Below are 24,645 nucleotides of genomic sequence, written 5' to 3' on the forward strand. Positions count from 1 at the left end.
CCTCACACATCATGACATTTTCATGCTCCTGGCCAATACCCTCCCTCCTGAAGAGCACAGACAAGCTTCGGACTTCGCCCAAACGCACGCCATCGAAACCCACAGGACTGACCCCACCTATCCCCCTGGCCCCACCACTGTCCCCGAACAAGACCCACACTGGGATTATAACACCACCGTGAGTCTCCGCTCTCGAGATATCTTCACCTGCTGCTTAATAGCAGGTCTGAAAAAAGCAGCTCGTAAATAGTCAATTTTCAAAAGCTCCCTCCGAGTTCTTAGACAGACTCACTCAAGCCCTATTACAGTATACCAGCCTGGACCCAGAAACGACTGACGGAAGACATGTCCTTATGACAAACTTCCTAGCTCAAAGGTACCCCGACATTAAAGCTAAACTCAAAAAGTTAGAACAGGGCCCCGTTACCCCACAGACTGGGATCATAACAGTGGCCTTTAAAGTCTTCAATAACCGGGAGGAGGAGAAAGAACGCTGTAAACTAAAGGCTCATCAGGCCAATTTCCAAATGTTGGCCCAGCTGATAAAACCACAACCTGGGCGCCCCTCTACAAACAAGCCCCCCACAGGAGCTTGTTTCAAGTGCAGACAAGAAGGACATTGGTCAAGGGCTACCACCCCATGCCCCAGATGCCACAGAAAGGGCCACTGGGGGTCTGATTGCCCAGCAACCCAAAGGGGAGGCTGGACGAACAACCCCCATCCTAAGCCCTCCATAGTGGGGCTGGCAGAAGAAGATTGACAGGGCCCGGGGGCTTCTCGCCCAACCATTTCCATCACCAAACAGGAGCCCAGGGTTACTTTAATAGTAGACGGTCGCCCCATCTCCTTCCTCCTAGATACAGGAGCCACCTTCTCAGTCTTGCGGGAATACCGGGGCCCTGCCACGCCTGCCATTACTCCTATAGTCGGGGTAAGAAGTAAACAGATTTTCCCATTAAAACCCCCCCCTTTTATGCACAATCCAAGACAATCCCATACCTTTCTCCCACTCCTTCCTGGTTATGCCCCAGTGTCCCATCCCCTTACCATTCTGTCCCCACATCACCTAAAGGATCTCTTAACCTACAAAAGTTTACAGACTCTCCCTCCCTCCAGACTCCTGACCTTACTGTCCTCTTTCCTCCAAAATCCCGTTCACCCCCTTTGCCATCCATACCCGAATCATGACTTTTTCCTCCTTTACCGCTCTCTTGTTTTTTCTCCTCATTCCTATTGTCTTCCCCACCACCCCAGCCTCCTTTGTATGGCGATTCAAAGTAAGACAGACTTACACACAGCATCAAACAAAAGTTACTGCCCTCATTGCCACATCAGACTGCCCTCTGAAAGGCTGCTCCGAGCCTTTATACCTCCACTTTCCTCCCTCCACTGAAGTGTTCACTAGCAGCTACCTTTATTCTCCCTACCTCTGCTTCCTCTATGACCAAAGACAAGCCTATTGCAGGCGATGGCAAGACACCTACAGGGGATGTCCCTACAGGTCTTGCGCCATTCACTACATGAGTAACTCCCAGTACCTACAGTATAACTCCTCCAACTGTTTCATGAAATACCCCAACGGCTCATTCTCCTTATCAATCCCAGATCCCTGGGACTCTTGATGGGCCGCTGGGGTCACAGCCTCAGTTTACTATGGGGGGTCCTCGACCCCCCACGGTACCCTTCATATCTCTCGAGAGTATGTTCCCTCTCACTCCCAGATCTCTCAAGTTGCACCAGATATCAGACATTCCGAAAAGGTCATTATCCAAACTCTTGACGGCACTTCTTCATCTTATTCCTCCTACTCTTGGTTACAGCTTATTCAAGACACCACCATCTTTCTCAACCACACCCTCAACACCGCCAATTGTTTCTTGTGTGCATCACTACAGCGCCCACTGCTGGCCGCCGTGCCCCTTAATATTTCCAACTACTCCTTCCATGCAGAAGGACAACCCCTCCGCCCCCTGGCAGACATACCCCTATGAGAACCAGAATACGCAGATAATCTCACCATCCACCACTGTGTAGGCCCAGCTCCACCCCCTTCCAGTGCACTTCACTGCCTCTCTATCTACACCCCTACCTCCAGCTCTAAGAATTTCACTCAACCGGGACACTTCTTTTAGTGCAATGGCAGTCTTTTCAACTCACTGCCTCCCAACTCCGATATACCCTGCATTCTCGTCACCCTAATCCCACATCTTACACTTTACAGCATGGCAGAATTTCTTGAGCTCCAACCTCCCTTGCCCTCATGCACAAAAAGGGCTGTTTTCCTTCCCATCATGGTCAGTATCTCTTCGACCACCTCAGCCATTGGGGCAGAGTTTTCGGGAGGAGCCTTGAGTCACTCTCTATGGGCAATTAGAGATCTCAACGCCAAACTTGAGGGAGCCCTGACATCCACTGCCGAATCCCTGGCCTCTCTCCAAAGACAGGTCACTTCGCTAGCTAAGGTCACCCTTCAAAACCGGCAGGCCTTAGATCTGCTTACAGCCAAAAAGGGCAGCACCTGCGTCTTCCTTCGAGAAGAGTGCTGCTATTACATCAATGAATCCGGCATTGTGGAAACTGACATTACCAAACTCACTGACCTTGCCTCCAGCCTCCACTCTGCTTCCAATTCCAACCCATTCTCTTCAATACTAACAAACCCCCTCCTTACCTGGCTCTGGCCCATTGCAGGCCCCATAATAATCATTCTTCTCGCCTGTCTCTTCTTACCCTGTATAATAAAGTTCATCAAATCCCAAGTCAGAAAAATCTCTAATCAAACTTTCAACCAGCTTTTACTCAGGAACTATCAGCTTCTGGCCACAGAAGATCCCTCACCCTCACTTAACCTCCTCACCACACGCTGAGATGGACCCCTCTCTCTGCTGGAAACTGTTCCTGGAAACAATGGCCGCAGACGCCCGGCTTCTGGCACCCATATCCTCTTGGCACCATTGGAATCAACAAGTCCTCAACCTATAGTTACAAAGAACCTTCATTGATTTCCAACCTGAAGAAGTCTACATCTACTTGTCCTTACTGTGGGGAGTCCTATCAACCCTTTCCCCCCAATCCTCAAGCCCTCACTCCCTTCTCTGCCCCCGTTCAGCAGAAAGCAGTCAGAAAGAAAGCAACGTCTACAACCCCATAGAGGAGAAAGGGGGGAATGAAGGGCCCCCACCAGTAAGATGGCGAACTTCCAGCTTCTCTTCCGGGTCCTCAGTTCCCTACAGTGCCACCTACAGACCAATCACCTCTCCCCCCACTCCCACTCCCAGCACCTAGCCAATAGCCACCAGCCCCGTAGAAGTAACACCACAATCACCCCATGCCCCTTCCTATATAACCCAGCACCTTTCCCCAATAAAGCGGAATTCTCCGGTGAATTGCTGCTGTGTGTCGCTCCTTTCCTTTCAGCGGCATGAGAGGTGAACCAGAGAACTTCTCACAAAACCACGTATAATATGAAAATAGTTAATACAACTAATCCTAAAAGAGCAACAAAAAAAATGCTGTGTCACACTGCATACACATGGAGAACAGAGGAGACCTCATAAAACAGGATAACATACCAAAGTCTTGATCTGGTGGGACCCAAGCCCTTCCCCCATCCCAGCTCACCAGCAGAAGGAAGAGAAACAGAACAGGGAGGGGGTGGAAGCCTAGAACTGCTGAACACCCAGCCCTGGAGATCTGCTTTGGGAGCACAAACCTATATTGCATGGTGCTCTGGAGATTAGTGGGATTGGAAAGCTAAGACAGGTGGAATACTTGGAGAAACTGAGATTCCAGCCATTTATGCAGGACATGGATCCACAACTGCCTGCTCTGGGACAGCAGAAAGGTGGGTGGTCTGAGACACTTCCTACCAGCGAGAGGGCTGCTGAAGGGCCGAGGTTTGCACGGAGCTTGCTGCACAGGACAAGATATAGGTGGACAAGGTGGTCTGGGTAAGCTCTGCCCAGAAGGTTAAGAAATTTCAGGAGGTTCAGGTGCTCCATTCCCTTAGCTGGATACTCAGCTCCAAGACCCTCCACTGTAAAATGCAGCCTGCTGCAACTTCTTCCAGACCTACTGGCACAGGCTCGCAAACCGGCAGGCCCTGCTCTGGTGTCAGGCCAGCCAGAGGGAAGCCCCACCTAAAGCAGCTACAGATGCAAAACACAGAGGCTTACACTTGTGTGCTCCGGCCACTGGTTCTGACAATGGAGACAGGCATTGAAGTCCAGAAGCAGAAAACAGCTCTTTCCTCTCAACAGGCACCAGTGTGGCTCCCCAGCGACCCACAACATCACTCCAGGGCTGAGCAGCTCCAGAGAATACAGCTTCTAGGCACTAGAGAGCACCACATACAAATATAAAACGTCAAAAGAACTTGCTTCAAACAAAAATCTAACAAACACCAGAAAAAGGGCCAAATGAAACTGAACTCACCAACCTTCCTGAGAGTTCAAAATAAAAATCATAAACATGCTCATGGAGCTACAGAAAAATATTCAAGAACTCAGGGAGGAATTGAGGAATGAGATACAAATGTTGAAGAATTCAGTATCGGAAATGAAACATACAATGGAAGGATATAAAAAACAAATTAGATGAAATAGAGGAGGTGATAAATGAAATAGAAACTAGAGAACAGGAATACAAAGAAGCTGGGGGACAGAGAGAAAAAAAGGATCTCTAGGAATAAAGAATATTGAGAGAAATGTGTGACCAATCCAAACAAAACAATATTCATGTTATAGGAGTACCAGAAAAAGAGGAGAGAGAAAAAAGGATAGAAAGTGTCTTTGAGGAGGTAATTGCTGAGAGCTAGGAGATAGTCTCTTGGGCTACGAAGGTGCACAGATCTCCCAACACAGGGGACCCAAGGAAGACAACACCAAGATATATAATATTAAAATGGCAAAGATCAAGGATAAGGGCAGATTTTCAAAAGCAGGTAGGGAGAGAAAAAAGATCACATACAAAGGAAAATGCATCAGGCTATCATTAGACTTCTCAACAGAAACCTTACAGGCCACAAGGGAGTGGCATGATGTATTTAATGCAATGATGCAAAAGGGCCTCACACCAAGAATACTCTACTCGGCAAGATTATCATTTAAATTTGAAGGAGGGATTAAACAATTTCCAGATGAGCAAAATCTGAGAGAATTTACCTCCCCAAAACCACCTCTACAGTGCATTTTGGAGGGACCGCTATAGATGAAAGTATTTCTAAGGCTAAATAGCTGTCACCAGGGAAAATAAAACCACAGCAAAGAAAGTAGAACAATTAATTGCAAAGCAGATGCAAAATCAAATCAACTACCCCCAAAGTCAATCCAGGGATAGACAAAGAGGTACAGAATATGATACCTAATATATAAAGAATGGAGGAGGAAGAAAAAGGAGGAAAAAAGAAACAACCTTTAGGTTGTGTTTGTAATAGGATACTAAGTGAGTTAAATTAGACCGTTAGATAGTAAGGGAATTACCCCTGAACCTTTGGTAACCATGAATCTAAAGCCTGCAATGGCAATAACTAAATACCTATCAATAACCACAGCAAATGTAAATGGTCTGAATGCATCGATCAAAAGACAGAGTTGAGATTCAAGACGGTGACATGAGAGGTGAGACAGAGAACTCCTTCCAAAACCACAGATAGTACAAAAATCTAGTTAATACAATTAACCCTAAAACAGCAACAGAAAAGAAGCCTGAACCAGACTGAAAACATACCTCACGAACAGAGCAGACCTCACAAAACAGGGTAACATACCAAAGCCTTGATCTGGCAGGACCCAAGCCCTTCCCACACCCCAGCTCACCAGCAGGAAGAAGAGAAACAGAGCAGGGAAGGGATGGATGCCTGGGACTGCTGAACACCCAGCCCTAGAGATGGGCTTTGCGAGTAGAAACCTACACTATGTGGTGCTCTTGAGGTTGGTGAGCTGGGACAGGTGGAGTGCTTGAGAGACAGATTCCAGCCGTTTGTGGAGGATGGGATCCACACCCGGCCACTCTGGGACAAGGAAAAGGTAGGCAGTCTAAGAGGCTTCCTAGCAGCAAGAGGGCTGCTGAAGGGGTGGGATTTACATGGAGCTTGCTACACAGGAGAAGGGAGTGGTGGACAAGGTTGTCTGGGTGCCCTCTGCCCAGCAGGTTGGGAACGTTGAGGAGCTGAAGGGTCCCAATCCCCCTGGCTGCCTACTCAGCTCAGAGGCCCCCCACTGTGACACGCAGCCTGCTGAGCCTTCCTCCTACCCTGCTGGCACCAGGTTGCAAACCAGCAGTCACTACTCTGGCATTAGGCCAGTCAGAGCTAGAAACACAAAGCACAGATGCTTACACCTGTGTGCTTGGCCCACTGGTTCTGACACTGGAGACAGAAATGGCATACAGGAATCAGGAAACAGATCTTTCCTCCCCCCAGGGACCAGCTCCGCTCCCCTACTACCCACAACCTCACTCTAGGGGCTGAACAGCTCCAGAGACTGGAGCTTCCAGGACTAAAGGGCACCACACAGAAATATGAAATGTCAAAAGAATATGGTTCAGACGAAAATCTCACAAACTCCAGAAAAAGGGCTAAATGAAACTGAACTAACCAATCTGCCTGAAAGAGAGTTCAAAATAGAAATCATAAACATGCTCACAGAGGTACAGAAAAATATTCAAGAATTCAGGAACGAATTTGAGTCAGAGATACAATCATTAAGAAATTCCATATCTGAAATGAAACATACAATGGAGGTATTTAAAAGCAGATTAGATGCAGTAGAAGAGAAGGTAAATGGACTATAAATTAGAGAAGAGGAATACAAAGAAGTGAGGCACAGACAGAAAAAAGAATCTCTAAGAATGAAAGAATATTGAGAGAACTGTGTGACCAATCCAAACGGAACAATATTAGCATTATAGAGGTACCAGAAGAAGAAGAAAGAGAAAAAGGGATAGAAAGCGTCACTGAGGAGGTAATTGTTGAAAACTTCCCCAATTTGGGGAAGAAGATAGTCTCTCAAGCCATGGAGGTACACAGATCTCCCAACACAATGGATCCAAGGAAGACAACATCAAGACTTATAATAATTAAAATGGCAAAGATCAAGGATAAAGACAGACTTTTAAAAGCAGGTAGAGAGAGAAAAAAGATCACATACAAAGGAAAACCCACCAGGCTATCATCAGATTTCTCAACGGAAACCTTACAGGACAGAAGAGAGTGGCATGATATATTTCATGCAATGAAGCAGAAGGGCCTCGAACCACAAACGCTCTACCCAGCAAGGTTATCATTTAAATTTGAAGGAAGGATTAAACAATTTTCAGATAAGCCAAACCTGAGAGAATTTACATCCCACAAACAACCTCTACAGTACATTCAGGAGGAATTCCTATAGATGGAAGTCTTCCTAAGGTTAAATAGATGTCACCCAAGGTATAGACAAAGAGTACAGAATACGATTCATAACATACAAAGAATGGAGGAGAAAGAAAAAGGAGGAAAAAAAATAGTCTTTAGGTTGTGTTTGTAGTAGCATATGAAGTGTGTTAAATTAGACTGGTAGATTATAAGGAAGTTACCCTTGAACCTTTGGTAACCACGAATCTAAAGCCTGCAATGGCAATAAGTACATACCTATCAATTATCACCCTAAATGTAAATGGTTTGAATGTACCAATCAAAAGACATAGAGTCACTGAATGAATAAAAAAACAAGACCCATCTATATGCTGCCTACAAGAGACTCACATCAACCCAAAGACATAAACATACTAAAAGTAAAGGGATAGAAATCATGCAACTAATAGGGAGAAAAAAGCAGGAGTTCCAGTACTTGTATCAGACAAAATGGACTTCAAAACAAAGAAAGTAACAACAGACAATGAAGGACATTACAAAATGATAAGGGGTCACTCCAACAAGAGGATATAACTATTATAAATATCTATCCACCCAACACAGGATCACCTACACATGTGAAACAAATACTCAAAGAATTAAAGGGGGAAATAGAATTCAATGCATTCATTTTAGGAGACTCCAACACACCACTCAGTCCAAAGGACAGATCAACCAGGCAGAAAATAAGTAAAGAGACAGAGGCACTGAACAATGTATTAGAAGAGATGGACCTAACAGACATCTACAGAACACTCTATCCAAAAGCAACAAGATAAACATTCATCTCAAGTGCACATGGAACATTTTCAAGAATAGATTATATACTAGACATCAAAAAGAATCTCAGTAAATTCAAAAAGATTGAAATTGTACCAACCAGCTTCCAGATCCCAAATGTTTGAAACTAGAAATAAATTACAAAAAGAAAATGAAAAAGCCCACAAACACATGGAGGATTAATAACATGCTCCTAAATAATCAATGGATCAATGACCAAATAAAAACAGAGATCAAGCAATATATGGAGACAAATGAGAACAATAATTAAACACTGCAAAATCTGTGGGATGCACCTAAGGCCATGCTAAGAGGGAAGTATATTGCACTACATGCCTACGTCAGGGAAGAAGAACAATCCCAAATGAACAGTCTGAACTCACAATTAATGAAACTAGAAAAGGAAGAACAAATGAGGCTCAGAGACAGTAGAAGGAGGGGCATAATAAAGATTAAAGTAGAAATAAATAAAATTGAGAAGAATAAAACAATAGTATCAATGAAAGCAGGAGCTGGTTCTTCAAGAAAATAAACAAAATAGATAAATGCATAGCAGACTTATCAAGAAAAAAAGAGAGTCTACACACATAAACAGACTGGAAATGAGAAAGGAAACATTACTACAGACAACACAGAAATACAAAGAATTATGAGAGAATACTATGAAAAATTACATGCTAACAAATTGGATAACCTAGAAAAAATGGACAACTTTCTAGAAAAATACAACCTTCCAAGGCTGACCCAGGAAGAAACAGAAAATCTGAATAGACCAATTACAAGCAAAGAAATTGAATTCTAATAAAAAATCTATCTAAGAACAAAACACCGGTACCAGATAGCTTCACTGCTGAATTTTATCAAACATTTAGTGAAAAACTAATACCCATCCTCCTTAAAGGTTTCTAAAAAGTAGAAGAGGAGGGAATACTCCCAAACTTACCTACAAGGCTAACATCACTCTAATACCAAAACCAAGCAAAGATCCTACCAAAAAAAAATTACAGACCAATATCCCTGATGAACATACATGCAAAAATACTCAACAAAATATTAGCAAACTGAATTCAAAAATACATCAAAAAGATCATCCATCATGATTGAGTGGGATTCATCCAGGGATTCAAGGATAGTACAACATTTGAAAATCCATCAATATCATCCACCACATCAACAAAAAGGAGGACAAAAACCACATGATCATCTCCATTGATGTTGAAAAAGCATTTGACAAAATTCAACATCCATTCATGATAAAAACTCTCAACAAAATGGGTATAAAGGGCAAGTACCTCAACATAATAAAGGCAATATATGACAAATCCACAGCCAACATCATACTTAACAGTGAGAAGCTGAAAGCTTTTCCTTTAAGATCGGGAACAAGACAGGGATGCCCACTCTCCCCACTTTTATTCAACGTAATACTGGAGGTCCTAGCCACGGCAGTCAGACAACACAAAGAAATACAAGGAATCCAGATTGGTAAGGAAGAAGTCAAACTGTCCCTGTTTGCAGATGACATGATATTGTACATTAAAAACCCTAAAGAATCCACTCCAAAACTACTAGAACTAATATCTGAATTCAGCAAAGTTGCAGGATACAAAATTAATACACAGAAATCTGTTGTATTCCTATACAGTAACAAGGAACTAGCAGAAAGAGAAATCAGGAAAACAATTCTATTCATAATTGCATCAAAAAGAATAAAATACCTCGGAATAGACCTAACCAAGGAAGTGAAAGACTTATACTCTGAAAACTACAGGACACTCATGAGACAAATTAAAGAAGAAACCAATAAATGGAAACACATTCCATGCTCATGGATAGGAAGAATTAATACTGTCAAAATGGCCTCCCTGCCTAAAAGCAATCTACAGATTCAATGTAATCCCTATCAAAATACCAACAGCATTCTTCAACAAACTGGAACAAATAACTCTAAAATTCATATGGAACCACAAAAGACTCCGAATAGTAAAAGCAATCCTGAGAAGGAAGAATAAAGTGGGGGGAATTACACTCCCTGACTTCAAGCTCTACTACAAAGCCACTGTAATCAAGACAATTTGGTACTGACACAAGAACAGAACAATAGACCAATGGAACAGAATAGAGAGCCCTGATATAAACCCAAGCATATATGGTCAATTAATATACGATAAAGGAGCCGTGGATATACAAATGGGGAAATGACAGCCTCTTCAACAGCTGATGTTGGCAAAACTGGACAAATACATGTAAGAGAATGAAACTGGATTATTATCTAACCCCATACACAAAAGTAAACTCAAAAAGGATTAAAGACCTGAATGTAAGTCATGAAAGCATAAAACTCTTAGAAAAAAACATAGGCAAAAACCACTTGGACATAAACATGAGCAACTTTTTCCTGAATGCATCTCCTCGGGCAAGGGAACAAAAATAAAAAATGAACAAATGGACTATATCATGCTAAAAAGCTTCTGTACAGCAAAGGACACCATCAGCAGAACAAAAAGACATCCTACAGTATGGGTGAATTATTTGTAAATGACATATCTGGCAAGGGGTTAACATCCAAAATATATAAAGAACTCACATGCCTCAACACCCAAAAAGCAAATAACCCTATTAAAAATTGGGTGGAGGATATGAACAGACACTTCTTCAAAGAAGAAATTCAGATGGCCAACAGGCACATGAAAAGATACTCCACATCACTAATCATCAGAGAAATGCAAATTAAAACCATAATGAGATATCACCTCACACCAGTCAGGAATGGCCAACATCCAAAAGACAAACAACAACAAATGTTAGCGAGGACAAGGAGAAAGGGGAACCCTCCTACACTGCTGGTGGGAATGTAAATTAGTTCAACCATTGTGGAAAGTAGTATGGAGGTTCCTCAAAAAACTAAAAATAGAAATACCATTTGACCCAGGAACTCCACTCCTAGGAACTTACCCAAAGAAAACAACTCAGATTCAAAGACATATGCACTCCTATGTTTATTGCAGCACTATTTACAATAGCAAAGAAATGGAAGCAACTTAAGTGTCCATCAGTAGATGAATGGATGAAGAAGATGTGGTCCATATACACAATGGAATACTATTCAGGTATAAGAAAGAAACAAATTCTACCATTTGCAACAACATGGATGGAGCTAGAGGGTATTATGCTCAGTGAAATAAGTCAGGCAGAGAAAGACAAATACCAAATGATTTCTCTCATTTGTGGAGTATAACAACGAAGCAAAACTGAAGGAACAAAATAGCAGCAGACTCACAGACTCCAAGAAGGAACTAGTGGTTACCGAAGGGGAGGGGTAGAGGCTGGCGGGTGGGGAGGGAGGGAAAAGGGGATCATGGTTGGTGCACATGGTGTATGTGGGGTCATGGGGAAGTCAGTGTAGCTCAGAAAAGACAAACGTGGACTCTGTGGCATCTTACTATACTGATGTGCAGTGACTGCAATGGGTATGGGGGCTACTCAATAATAAGGGTGAATGTAATAATCACATTGTTTTTGTTGTGAAACCTTCATAAGAGTATATATCAATGGTACCTTAATAAAAAATAAAAAATAAAAAAACAAAACAAGAAAATAAATAAGTAAAAGACTTTATCCAGTATGCTACTGACTTGTGAAATATAAATTATAATCTCACAGTGAACCTGTGTTAAATAAATTACTGACAAAGACAATTTTGGTCTCTGAGCATAATTTGCCTAAAACAAAGCAAAATCTAAGTCTCCACATTCTTCTGAAAGCAATATGACGAAATATACAGAGAATTTCCTTTTATGATTATTAAATTAACATAATGTTTGGGGTGTTACAGAAACCCATCACACAGTATCCTATCCTCAGGGCCAACTCTTATCAGACAGTTGCACACCTAGTATTGGACAGCCAATCATTTTCTACCATACCTGCTCCTCTATCTAACAAAATTAATCTGTAATAATCATGAAAAGAAAAATAACAGCAATGCCGAAGACACACAGATAATGATATTTTTTATGGCATTTTTTCCACAGAATTATGCCAGTAAAAAGAATTTTAATGTAAAATAAAAATAAAATATACATCATAAAAGAAGTAAAATAATGGATTAAAATACCCATTAATTTTATTAATTTAATTTTTGAGAACAAGAAAATATTTATAAGTACATAATCGACTGTGTGACATTAGAGTTTTTGAGTTAGACTTCTGCAAGTTTGTCAAGGAATTCATTAAAATTGTCTGCATATTCATGTTCAACGGGTAATAGAGTTAGATTTGTCAATTTATCTTTGCTCATAGTCAATTGAAGAATATTTTTTGTTAATTTTAATTTCCAGTTTCTTTCTTGAAGCAACAGATACCCAAATAACTAGGAAATATCTTAGTGAGATGGATGAGTTTGACAGTTTCATAAAATGCTTATTTCACAATAAATTCCAGAAACTGCAATGCTGTTCATGTCTTTGTTCTTCAGTATTGATTCTAGCAACTTTCAGATGTCTCCCAGTTGAAAAGCTTTAAATACAGACAAATGCTCCAGGAACTTAAGTTCTATTTCTTCATCTTTACAGTCACTGGACTATACCTGTTTACTTCAAACCTACTGCTTAAATATACAGTGCCACAGGAGAGCTGGAAGTATAAAGTTTGCTAGAAAGGAGACAGAAGGATTCTAAAACGTTATAAACTTCTCTTGAGTAAGGTTAAATGTAGCAGAGTTAATTGGTGTTGTGGGAGAGGGGCTGGAATCTAGAACTGAAATAACACTGGGAGTTTTCTGAATTCACTTCTTTGGATAATACAATTGTTATTAAAGAACAAAAAATAAAGACATGCTAATTGGAAGCTTACATGTATTATTATTAAATTCAAAAGTAAAACAATTGTTTAGAACTTGAACCAACAAAAGATTTTTTCAGGAAGGAGTATTTGAAAACTGACATTGTTTAAAACTGCTAGTACAAGGTGATACAAAAACTGACTTTTAATTGGCTTTATTATTTTTTTAATTCTCTACAGACAAGGCAACCTCTTATTGCAGGCACCCAGGACAAACCATTACTACCACGCTGCCTTTACTAAACCTCTATTATCAGGTCGCCTTTACCTATACTCCAACCCAAAAGCTTGTGAGTCACTATTCCCAGGTCAATCCTATTTTCCTCACCAAACAGCAACAATACTGAATGGAGACTGGGAACTTGGCTTATGCGTTAAGTAAAATAGTTTTATTTTCATTTTTTAAAGAATATAATCAAGGAAAGTTGCTAAACAATAATCTAAAAGCACAATAAAAATAAAGCTAATTCAGACTTTGAAAGCTCTGTATATGGGAAGTCCATATGGTACAACAGAGAAACTATCCTGAGTCTGGGAATCTAGTCCTAGCTTTGCACTAACCAGTGATACGACACCAGCACAAGAGTTTTCTTCTTGGGCCTCTCCCATATTAAACTCATGACAGTTTGCTCTCCTGTAAAAGAGGAGAATTACACAGACTATCTCTAGGGCTTTTTTCCCAGCATTTGTAGTCTGTTGAAAGTATATTTTTTAACAATAATTTCTGGTAAATAACAGAACTTATAGCAATTGGCACAACTATGTTGCCTCCCCTATTCTCCCTTATCACAGTAAATGGCAGCTCTGTTGCTCAGATACACAGCAACTTTTTCATAACTCCCACATGCAATCCATCAAAAATGGTCTACATTGTTATTAAAATTACATCCAAAATATGAGCACACTTTCTCAGCAACTGCACTGCTACCATTTTACTATGAGCTACCACTAGCTTAACCGGATTGCTACAAGTTTTCTTTCTTTCGCCCAATCCATTCTCCTATATTAGACCTTTCTAAATGTAAGTCTTATGACACACCTCTGTTCAAAATTCTCCTGACTTCCTACCTCTTTCAAAGTAAAAGCCCAAGTCTTAACATTATCTAAAAAAACACTCCATCCTTTTGTGGCCATCACTGAAGAATCAGCAGCTAAAATGAGGTTCGACCCCTTTGCAACTTCTGACTGAAGCAAGAACCATAAAAGGCATTTCAAAGCATCTTCCCACGTTCACAGGAAGATTATGTCTTCCCCTTTTTCCTAAGAGCTGAGACAAAAGTACAATGCTAAATCCATGAGTTGCAGGTTGTGCAAGGACTCTACAAGTTAAGCAAATTGGCAAAGTAGTCCAGTTTTACAGGAAGAAATATGTCATCTACATTGAACCAGTACAAGGGAAGAAGGCAAATGGCACAACTGTCCATGTGGGCATTCACCCTTGCTAAACTAAAACTGGACAAAGACCAGAAAAAGATCCTTGAATGTAAAGCCAAATCTCACCAAGTAGGAAAGGCAAAGGGTAAATATAGAAAAAAAAGAATTGAGAAATGCAAGAATGAAATAATTGTACATAAAAACTGTTAAAATGAAAAAAAAAAAATCCTCCATGATCTAACTGGGCCACATTCCTACTTACATAAAAACCTACTACCACAATGAACTCTGACCTCACTTCCTACCATTTGCCAAATCACTCTGCTCCAGACAGGCCTCCTCTCTTTTCCAAATATACACTCCTACCTCAGAGGTTCTGTACTTATTTAACAGTTCCTACTTACTCTCTCCATGACAATCATGATACCAGATCATCAGCATCTTTGTTTAATGTCTGTTCAAATATCATCCTATGAAAGATTCCATCAGAACCTGTAAAAGAGCAGTCTACTCCAATCACTATATACCCCTTTAGCCTACAATTTTTGCTTTCAAAGTAATTTCCATCTAACAGACTCATTAATGTATTTTTCACTGTTGGTTTCACCCCAGTAGAATGTAAGCTCCATGACAGATGTTTTCTCTGTTTTGCTCACTCTGTTTTCTCAGCACCTAGAAGAGTTAACTGGCACATAGTAGATGCTTCATAATCAAGTGAGTGATAATAGGATGAATAACAAAAGCAAGGCAACTGCTAAATAATCAACTGTTTTCTTAATGTTAATGAGTAGCTACTATGAGGTTTCATTTCCCAATGGAAATAATTACATATAGATACATAGTCTATTGAATTTTATAGTGATGTGGGAGTAAAACTGACCAAATTTCAATAATACACAGAACTTGTTTTTTTAGGGTCCTGTAAAAATCTGAATTAAAACTATTTCATTGTAATAATTTTTAGTTATAATTTTATTAATAAACTAAATAGTTTATTTAGTGCTGCTTTTCCTTCTGAGGTTAAATTTGGAACATTTTTTAAAATTAATATTGTGATTTAATACTCTTAAAGTCCTCACTACAAAAGACTATTCTGGAATCAACTGCATAATTACATTTCCTCAGTGACCTTGCAATCTCGTGAGCATTTACTCTAGACTAAACAGCCTCACTCAGCTGCCCTATGTCTGACTATCGATGAAAGAAGCTTGTTTGACAACTGCTTCAAGCAGAAACATTTTTTTCCATGACTGCATAAAAAGATTTAAAACTTACCAGACTAGAGGCAGACTAGAACTTTAAAGCACAAAGTTTCATGTTAGATATGAGTTGATTTCTAATTCAAATGTCAACAAAAACAGATACTGAAGATACTTTGCTGTCACAGCCAGCAAAAAAAGTTAACTTAGTAATTAATACTTTCATGATTATGACAAAGTGTAATATATATCATATATTATATACACATATATATATATCAGTCTTTCTTCTGAGTTTTAGATTTTTCCATATTATGTGATTTTTCTGGTGCCCCTAAGACTTTTTCTAAAACTAATTATAAACTTAAATGGATAGCATCAAAAGTAAATATAAAACAAAATGAACACCTTTTCTCCATTCTTAGGCAATCCATGTATAATATATCAACAGGTAAAGACCTTCACCAAAAAACAGAAACTTCTTCAATATGACTTAAAAAAAATACTTCTTTAACTAACATAAGAAAAATCACTTTAACAGCCAACAAGATTCCTAGTGATGAAACACTTGAAGCATTCACACAAAAAAAATCAGAAACAAGAAACTGCAGTTATCAGAATTGTGTAACACCACAAGTTCTAGCCAAATGCAATAAAATATGAAGCTGATCTCAGAGATAAAGCACTCAAAAGAAAAAATTCATTTATTCAGATGACTGACTTCCAAATAAAATCCTGGATATTCACCTAATACAATAATAAAAATTATTCAAGTTCAGCAAAACAGATACAAAATTAAAATATTTTGTACCTAAAATAGAAATGGAAAACACAGTTAAAAAGCATGAAAACAATTTTATAACAGTATTATAAGTATGATATAATGAAAATTAATTTCCAATGTGTAAGATATACGAAAACAATACATTTTACCCCCATTTTTTCCTAATCAGTTTATAACTTTAAAGTAATTCAGATAAAACCCCAGAAGGAGTGTTTGGTCGTTATCCAGGGGCTGATACCGATGACTGTGTCTTCGTTAAGTTGTTGTTGGGTTTTGGTTTGTTTTGTTTGTTTAATTACTTGTTTCACAGTATTTATTAAGAAAGTTTTCAAATGTACAGAAAACTTGAAAGAATTGTAGAGAGTGCTCTGTTGCTTTGTCCAACAAAATTTAACTGAAATAAAAAATGTATACAAATGCTAGTAAGAGCACTTTGAAAAAGATAAGTAGCATAAGAAGACTTGTTCCATCTGTGGTAGGCAGAATTCTGAGTTTCCTACCCTCTTGTGTGCATCCTGTGTAATTCCTTCCCCACGGATATGATAGATTTCACTCCTGAGATTATAATATATGGCAAAAGGGATTTTGCAGATGTAATGAAGATCTCAGATTGGCTGACTATGAGTTAATAAAAAGGGCTAGGTGGGTCAGATTTAAGATAGGAACCTTTAAAAAGGAAGATATTCAAAGAGATTTTCTCCTGTTACCACTGAAGATGGAAGCCACCATGAGTTTTACAGCTGCAGGGAACCTATTTTGCCAATAATATGCATGACCTTTTAAGACTAACCTCAAGCCTCACTTACATGGAACCACAGCACCTGCTGACACATTGATTTCAGCTATGTGCAACCTGAGTAGAAGATCCAGGTAAACCATGCCCAGACTGCTAATTCACAGACACTGATAGTTAATGACATAAAAATGGATGTTGTTTAAAGCACCATAAATATGTGGTAATTTGATATTCATCAATAGAAAATAAATACACTATTAATGTTAAAAGATGATGAATTTAAATTAACAATGTGATTTTGTTTAAAAAAACTGAAATACAAATTAATGGAAAATAAAGGGCAGCAGAGAAAAAGTCCTAGTATATTAATGAAACATATCAATAGAGAAAAGAATGATTACTGAATAAATTATTTGGGGCCACTTATTTTGAAAAAACAGAGTAAAGATTATTTTACAACCCCTTACCACAAAATAAATCCCAGATGGATTAAGTGATTAAAAGTAAAAACTGAAGCTCCACAGAAGTTGGAATATAAATTATTTATATAAAGTTTTGTGTTGGTTTAGGACTTCCTGCATAGAACAACAGAAACCTAACAGGGCATCATCAATATATTTTACTGCTCAGAGATTGAAACTACTTCACATCATAAACAATGTAATAAAATTTAACATTTCAAGGGGCTGCTATTACTCTTACTATATGGCTGACTCATATAAGTAAATAAGGAAAACCATTCTACCCCAATAGAAAAGGGGACAAGGGGCATAAACAGAAAAATCATGTATACAGAGGAAAAGAGGGAAAGAAATTACTGAGGGAACTGTGCCACAAATATAAAAGCAAAGAGCCTTCTAAGGAAATTAAACAACACCTGTAATGGCACAAAAATGTGTGAGATGCCATGAAGTTCTTAAGAAACACCAAATAAGAGAGGGGCAGGGCACTCATCTATGAAGATAGATAGGGGTCAGATTATGCAGGTGATGATGAACCACTGAAGGATATTAATAACAGAGACACATGACCAGATTGATGTATTATAAAGCTTTCTCTGTCAACAATGAGGAAGGGCTAAAGAAGGGAGAGAGAAAGTTTTAACAAAAAATTTGTTACAACATGTTCAATATCTCATCTCATTCTTGACATATAAAGTCTCAATTCATCAATTTTTAAGAGCAAAAGAATGGTCATGAAAAATATCTCCACAATAATTGTGAAGGTGAATATTCTATTTTGGGGGAACCATACTCTATCCTATTCCCTCAGCAAGGAAAACTTCAATTGTTTTGCCAATAATAGTAATGGGATTTCTAACAGGTTTGGTTACTTTTGCTCAGCAAATTGTTTTTTAACAATATAGTCTATGATCACACAAGAAAGCAAAACTGATAGGTGCTTACATCAAAAAAAAAAGGAATAAACCTAACCAAAGAGGTGAAAGACCTGTACTCTGAGAACTATAAGACACTGATGAAAGAAACTGAAGACGATACAACTAAGTAGAAAGCTATCTCATGCTCATGGATAGGAAAAATTAATATAGGGAAAATGGCTATCCTGTCCAAAGCAACTTACAGACTCAATGCAATCCCCATCAAAATACCAATGGCATTTTTCAAACAAATTTAGAACAAAGACTCCTGAAATTTATAGGGAACCACAAAAGACCTAAAATTTATATGGAACGAAAGCAATCTTTGGGAAGAAGAACAAAACTAGGGGTATCATGCTCCCCGATTTCAAGCTACACCACAAAGTGATTAAAACAGTGTGGTACTGGCACAAGAACAGATACATAGACCAATGGTACAGAATAGAGACTTTAGAAACAAACCCACACATACATGATCAATTAATATATGTCAAAGAAAGCAATAATATACAATGGGGAAAAGGTAGTCTCTTTAATAAATGGTGTTGGGAAAACTGGACAATTGCATACAAGAGAATGAAAACAGATCACTGGCTTATACCATCAACATAAATTTGAAATGGATTAAAGACCTAAATGTAAGTCATGAAGCCATAAAACTGTTAGAAGAAAACATAGGCAGGAATCTCTTGACCATCAGTATGACTAATTTTTTTCTTTGTATGTCTCTTCGGGCAAGATAAACAAAAGCAAAAATAAATAAATGGGATTACATCAAACTAAAAATTTCTGCACTGCAAAAGAAACCATCAACAAAATGAAAAGGTAACTTACTATGTGGGAGAACATATTTGCAAATGACTTATCCAATATGGGCTAACATCCAAAATATATAAAGAACTCATATACCCCAACACCAGAAAAACAAATAATCCAATTAAAAAATGGGCAGAGGACCTAGATAGACATTTTTCCAAAAAGATAAATGGCCAAAAGGCAAGTGACAAGATGCTCAACAGCATCAGTCATCAGGGAAATGAATATCAAAACAACCAAAACACCTCACACCAGTCAGAATGTCCACTAGCCAAAAGACAAGAAATAACTAGTGTTGGCAAGGATATGGAAAAAAGGGAACTGTCCTACACTGTTGGTCAGAATATAAATTGGCACAGCCACTATGGAAAGCAGTATGGAGGTCCCTCAAAAAATAAAAATAAAAATATCATACAACCCAGCTATCCCACTTCTGGGAATTTACCTAAAGAAAACAAAATCTCTGATTTGAAAAGATACATGAACTTCCGTGTTTCCTGCTACATTATTTACAATAGTCAACATATGGAAGCAACCCAGATGTCCACTGATAGAAGAATGGATAAAGAAGATGTGGTACATATACACAATAGAGTATTACTCAGCCATAATATACACAATAGAGTATTACTCAGCCATAAAAAAGGAAATCTTACCATTTGTGACAATAAGGATGGACCTAGAGGGTATTATGCTAAATGAAATAAGTTAGATAGAGAAAGACAAATACCACATGGTTTCATGTATTTGTGAAATCTAAAAAATAAAACAGCAAAAAAACAGAAAGACCCATAAATACTGACAACAGACTGTTGGTTACCATCAGGAGGGAGGTGGGCAGATGTATGAAATACAAACTTCAAACTATAAAATGAATTAGTCATAGGGATGAAAATATAACATAAGAGAATATAACCAATAATATATTAGTATGGTAAGGGGGATAACTATACTTACTGTGGTGAGAATCTAGCAATGTATATAATTATTGAGTCACTGTGTTGTACATCTGAAACCTATATGATATTGTATATCAACTATATTCCAATAGAAGGAAGGAAGGAAAGAGGAAAGGAATGGGCTGGAAGTTGAAATAAATTACTAAAATCCACGGAGGTCAACCACAAAAAAAAAAAATTGATAGGTGCTAGTGGAGATCAAACAAGAAACTCTTCTAATTATCATTAGGTTCTATCTAGTTAACTGAGTTAATTCAATATTATCATTACTACCACAATTTTTTTCACTACTGATTATATAATAATTGCTAAGTAATCTTACGATCTGGTTAGGAAAGATTCAAGATATTATACTACTATAATAGTTCAAATCTATTTTCTAAAGCTATTAGAATTGGTGGAACAGAACTTAAATCAGTTAACAGAAAAGACAGAAATGAACATGTGTTTTGGGCTACATCTACCACAAGAAACACACTGAAATTCCACAGGAAATGAAGAGTAAATTTTTTTCTACAGACTTTTGGTAACAAATGGCTCCATTTAAATTCATAAATAAGGACAAATGACAAATACACATCTTCTTTAAGGATGTTATTTTATAAAACATGTTTTCCTTATTTCTATATAAGCCTATAAATGAATAAATAGCTCATATTAAATATATCGCTTCTGCTTAAAACAGCAGTGATATCTGATTAAATACTTTGATATACATGAGTAAAACTCATAAATACTCATAATTTATAGTAGTTAAGGGAATAACTATTCTTTGGGTGGAAGGTAATAAAATGTTAACTTTTCATAGAGCCAGTGATTATTTTAAAAACAGTCTCAAAGTGCCAATCGGTGAGACTTTACTAAAACTAACACTAAAGCCTCAGTGTAGGGAATTTCAATTAACAGTTAAGTTTTCCCAATGCTTTCTCCCACTAGCACAAAATTAATAAAACATGTCTACATATTGCCTTAAGCAAACTAGAGTACTGCCAATGCAATGTGAACTGTAATTATACATTCATAACAATCTCCTGAATGAAAAATTCTTATTTCTTCATCTGATTCCCAATTGTAACTAACTTTACAAGATATCAATGAAAACCACCTAATATCGCATGTCAATATACTTTTGATTTCATCCTTTATCAGTTATACATGAAGACAAAAATGTAGTTCTTAGAAGACACAATGCTTCCCAACCCTTTTATCTCCCACTCCCAAAAATATATATAATTAAATTTATTTTGAAAGTGCCTATATCCACAGTTTTGCACCAACTAAAGTGAAGCTACAAAGTGTATTATTCATAACTTCATCATGTTTTAAACCAGGTATAAGAAAATAGAAATGAGGGAACTTATTCTCTATTTGTCCCTAGAGAAATGGAACTTTTTCTCTCTGTAGGATAACTTCTTCCTTCTGTAGGGTAACACAATATAAAAGTGGAAATTTTTTTGTAATAGGAAAAAAAGAAAACAGAAGTTAGATAATTGGGGGAAGTGGAAAAGCCTATTGTAAAAGTCTTATTAGATGCAATCTTCTAGCAAAGATGTGACCAATTCTTAGGACAGATGTGTTAACTACTACACTTTTAGCCAACTGAAGTTTACATTCCTTGTACCTTAAGAACAGCACCTTTAAGGATATCAAATCATTCTTTGAAAAGTCACTTCACAGACCACAGACCAACTTTTTCAGTCTCTGTGTACATGTTGATGAAAATTAATTAGGCAAAAGTATACTCTCAGATCTAGAAAGTTCTCTTTAATGAGAAAAAATAAGAAAGCATATAGTTTCAAATAATTCCAGAAAAGAAAATCAATAGCATAATAAATCAGTTTAGGATTTATTTTAGCAAATATTTAAGTATGAGATCGTAACATATCACCAAGGAGACCACTTGAGCTAATCCTGGCTCCAAAACAGCTCTAAACTGTCATATGGAATTCAATCCCAGTCTCAAGGTACAGGGCTGAAGGAAGGTATGTGATACATTCTATTTTCCAAAATAGTTAGTTCTACATCAAGAAGAAGTCAACGTTTCTTTAGCAGTTCTGGTATCACTACAGATGATGTAGAAATTCTTCCACTACTTAGGCAGAGACGGCTAAAAGAAACTGTTACAGTCAAAGTCTCTTGCTTTACATACATACATGTTTATTTGTAATCAGAACAATTTGCCTACTTAACTGTTGTGCATATAGAATATATGTATAATCTTTATTGACATAGATAAAAGTCTACTTCTAAAAATATGGAACTAAGTGTACTCTTGTCAGTGGTTAATGAAACCTCCAACCACAACCACCACCACCACCAGCACACCAAAAAAGTAATCTAACCTTCTTTATATACGCTCAAATAAGATTTTAGGTATGAAAAACTTGGAAAAAGTACAAACACTATGGTTATACTCTATAAAGGGCACTTACTCTACATTTTAAATCTAAGCCTTAATGGTAAAGGTAGAAGAAAACCAAAAAGGCTCCAATCAAAAGTGTTGCTTAACAAGAAAGAGAGAAAATAAAGGTCAGTCAGGCTACATTTTATTTTACACAGAATTCTAACAGGGTTACTTAAATACTCACATGCATACACATATATATGCAGTAGCACTAGCATCATAGCACATTAAAAAAGGATGATAAGGATAGCCCATTGGAAAGATCTAATAAAAAGCAGCAACAAATGAACACTAAATACAAGAGGAAATGCTGATGGGAAAGGGCAACAGTTAAGGGCCAGAAGTAAGAAACCTACCACCACTTATGTAATGACACAGACAACTATATTATACTGACATAGACAAAAACCTTCAACCCAAGTAAAGATAGGAAATCCATTCTTACCTAAGCGAACACATTCATATGAAGCTGGAGGTGAGGGAGGGACAGGAAACTGTCTTATACCCCAAACCCCTCTATTCCCACGAACACAAGACAAAGTTCAGTTGTGGAGTTGGGAGAGGAAAAGCAAAGCCACTTGCCCTCTAAAAGAACGAGACAGAGTTGTTGGCCTCTGGGAAAGAGACAGTTGTACTGAGGAAGTACCACAGTGAAGCTCTACCACACAGGGCCAGAATACTAAGAAACCCCCTTGCTCCCACCATAAAATGTGTTCCAAGTAAAAAGCAAGGGGAGTCTACCGCTGTGAAGGGGCACTGAGAGACCCCCTCCGTGCTCAGGGTTGCAGAGCCTGCTGGAGGCTGAGCATGGTGCAAGAAGACTGAGAAAATCTCTCTACTACTCCAGGCCTCATATTAGGTACAAAGTGACAATGGACCATGACTGGAAGAATTTGAAGCCTTTGATAAACTGACGTTAATACTCAACTCCCTATATTATGGGCCTGAAAGAAAAATGACCATAAATATTTGACATAAATATTATCTATCTAGGTCACTACTGTTCTGCTGCACAGAATGTCCAATATTCACATGATAATTACAGTAAACACAAGAAAGCAGGAAAAATAAAACTATTATTAAGACAAAACAGTCAATAGAAATAGACCCAGAAATGCTGGAACTATCAAAAAGCCACATTAAAATAACATGGTTGATACATTAAAGAATCTAGTAAAAATGGTGGTTAACATGTATAAATAGGAAACTTCAGCAAAAAGATGGAAACTTCAAAAAGAAGTGGAATGAAAATGCTAACTATGAAAATTGCAATATCAGAAAGAATTTCTTGGGTGGCACTTTATCCCCTAGAAGGGACAAAAAAGAAATAAACTAGAGGATAGGACAAGAGGAATTATTCAAACTTTTGAAACACAAATTTAAGATTGAAAAGCACAAAACAGAGCATCCAAGAGCTCTAAAAGAATATCAAAAGATCTAACATATGTGAAATGAGAGACTCACAATGAAAAGAGAAAATGAAGAAAACATTTCACAAAATTACAGATTGAAGAAATTCAGAGAAACTTCTAAAGCCTCATAAAAATTACATATTCATACATGCTGCCATATTTAGTAAATCTTGTAGAAAACATACAGGAAATGTTTCTTTGGGGGATATCATTACTCATTAATCTACAATTACATGAGCAATATTATGGTAACTAAACTCCCCCCATTATCAAGCCCCACCACACACCCCATCACAGTCACTGTTCATCACCATAGTAAGATGCTATAGAATAACTACTTTTCTTCTCTGTGTTGTACTGCCTTCCCTGTGCACCCCCCCACTACATTATGTGTGCTATTCGTAATGCCCCTTTTCCCATTTAGCCCTCCCTTCACACCTATCCTCCCCAGTTCCTTTCCCTTTGGTAACTGTTAGTCCATTCTTGGGTTTTTTGATTCTGCTGTTGTTTTGTTCCTTCAGTTTTTTTCTTTGTTCATATACTCCACAGATGAGGGAAATCATTTGATAC

At 38.1% G+C, this 24,645-nt stretch overlaps 1 protein-coding gene and 1 pseudogene across 3 annotated transcripts in view; one reads left to right on the forward strand and one right to left on the reverse strand.

Moving 5' to 3' along the window:
- Nucleotides 1-24,645, reverse strand: part of MNAT1 (MNAT1 component of CDK activating kinase) — a 255,557-nt gene that overhangs the window by 83,653 nt on the left and 147,259 nt on the right. The gene's annotated exons all lie outside the window — the stretch shown is intronic.
- Nucleotides 12,206-16,266, forward strand: LOC130679498 (60S ribosomal protein L26-like 1; annotated as a pseudogene).

This window comes from Manis pentadactyla, chromosome 11 (genome assembly GCF_030020395.1).
Source record: "Manis pentadactyla isolate mManPen7 chromosome 11, mManPen7.hap1, whole genome shotgun sequence".
NCBI classification, from domain to species: Eukaryota; Metazoa; Chordata; class Mammalia; order Pholidota; family Manidae; genus Manis; species Manis pentadactyla.